We start from the raw sequence: 2124 nt of genomic DNA, 5'->3' as shown, positions 1-2124 counted from the left end.
GACCCAAACTGGCCAAAGGGATATTCCATACCATGTGACGTCATGCTCAGTACATAAACTGGGAGAAACCTGGCTGGGGGGGCCGCTGCTCGGGGACTGGCTGGGCATCGGTCGGCGGGTGGTGAGCAATTGCATTGTGCATCACTTGCTTTGTGTATTATTATTATTATATTTCAATTATTAAACTGTTCTTATCTCAACCCACAAGTTTTCTCACTTTTACTCTTCTGATTCTCTCCCCCACCCCACCGGGGGTGGGGGGGAGGAGTGAGCGAGCAGCTGTGTGGTGCTCAGTTGCCGGCTGAGGTTAAACCACGACAGTCCTTTTTGGCACCCGACATGGGGCACGAAGGGTTTGAGATAATGACAGATTAACCAGACCACATTAAGGAATTTATATCTGTTAACAGTTGCGGGTCACAAAATTGATTCATCTGTTCTCGTGATAGCCCTACTCTGGGGTAGTCTGCCTTGTACACTTCTTCCTCCGGCTCCCTTTTAGAAGAAGTTTCTTAACTATCCAAGGATGTTCAAGGGGATGATCCCCTGTACACATCATGTAACTGATGCTACATGGAGTAAGTGGGTTGCACTGATCACACAACAGGCTCAAACAGGAAACCCCAGTCGCCCAGGAATCCTGGAAGTGATCATGGATTGGCCAGAGAGCAAAGATTTTGGAATATTGCCAGAGGAAGAGGTGACGCGTGCTGAGGAGGCCCCAATGTATAATAAACTACCAGAAAATGAGAAACAATATGCTTTGTTCACTGATGGGTCCTGTTGTATTATGGGAAAGCATTGGAGGTGGAAGGCTGCTGTGTGGAGTCCTGTACGACAAGACACAGAAACTGCTGAAGGAGAAGGTGAATCAAGTCAGTTTGCGGAGGTGAAAGCCATCCAGCTGGCTTTAAATATTGCTGACCGAGAAAAGTGGCCAGTGCTCTATCTCTATAGTGATTCATGGATGGTGGCAAATGCCCTGTGGGGGTGGTTGCAGCAATGGAAGCAGAGCAACTGGCAGCGCAGGGGCAAACCCATCTGGGCTGCCGCATTGTGGCAAGATATTGCTGCCCGGGTGGAGAACCTGGTTGTAAAAGTCCTTCACATAGATGCTCACGTACCCAAGAGTCAGGCTACTGAAGAACATCAAAACCACCAGCAGGTGGATCAGGCTGCTAAGATTGAAGTGGCTCAGGTGGATCTGGAGTGGCAACATCAGGGTGAACTATTTATAGCTCAGTGGGCCCATGAGACCTCAGGTCACCAAGGAAGAGATGCAACATCTAGATGGGCTCATGATCAAGGGGTGGACTTGACCATGGACACTATTGCACAGGTTATCCATGAATGTGAAACATGCGCTGCAACCAAGCAAGCCAAGTGGTTAAAGCCTCTCTGGTATGGAGGACGATGGCTGAAATATAAATATGGGGAGGCCTGGCAGATCTATTATATCACAAACCCACCAAGGCAAGCGCCATGTGCTTACAATGGTGGAAGCAACCACCAGATGGCTGGAAACATATCCCATGCCCCATGCCACCGCCTGGAACACTATCCTGGGCCTTGAAAAGCAAGTCTTATGGCGACGTGGCACCCCAGAAAGAATTGAGTCAGACAACGGGACTCATTTCCGAAACAACCTCATAGACACCTGGGCCAAAGAGCACGGCACTGAGTGGGTGTATCACATCCCCTGTCATGCACCAGGTGCCCAACGTGGGGCTTGAACCCACAAACCCTGAGATTAAGAGTCTCCTGCTCTACCGACTGAGCTAGCTGGGCATAGACTACCTCAGGAGAGGGTATTTCAAGGACCCAAAAGGGTACCGGTGGGCTTTTGGTATAGCTGCCTTGGAGACAGAGGAAATTAAACAGCTGTCCACCTTGCCTGGTCTCTCGGAGGACCCCTCTGTTGTGGGGTTGCTGAGGGTCAAAGAACAACAAGTGCTGATCACTACCACAACGGTGCACTGGCGGCAATATCGCACCAACAGAGACTCCCTGATTCCCATTCATGAGCTGATTCGTCGACTGGAGAGCCAAGCAGTGATCAGCAAGACTCGCTCACCCTTTAACAGTCCCATATGGCCAGTCCGAAAGTCTAATGGAGAGTGGAGA

The 2124-nt window shown here is 50.1% G+C and overlaps 1 non-coding gene across 1 annotated transcript; it reads right to left on the bottom strand.

Moving 5' to 3' along the window:
• Positions 1–1714: 1714 nt before the first annotated feature.
• On the bottom strand, positions 1715–1788 carry TRNAK-CUU (transfer RNA lysine (anticodon CUU)). The gene has a single exon. It is a non-coding gene; the product is annotated as a tRNA-Lys (tRNA).
• Between the last annotated feature and the right edge of the window lie 336 nt (positions 1789–2124).

Source organism: Aptenodytes patagonicus, chromosome 2, assembly GCF_965638725.1.
Source record: "Aptenodytes patagonicus chromosome 2, bAptPat1.pri.cur, whole genome shotgun sequence".
NCBI classification, from domain to species: Eukaryota; Metazoa; Chordata; class Aves; order Sphenisciformes; family Spheniscidae; genus Aptenodytes; species Aptenodytes patagonicus.
Note: the sequence above shows the minus strand (reverse complement) of the source record. Positions and strands in the feature narration are given on the sequence as shown.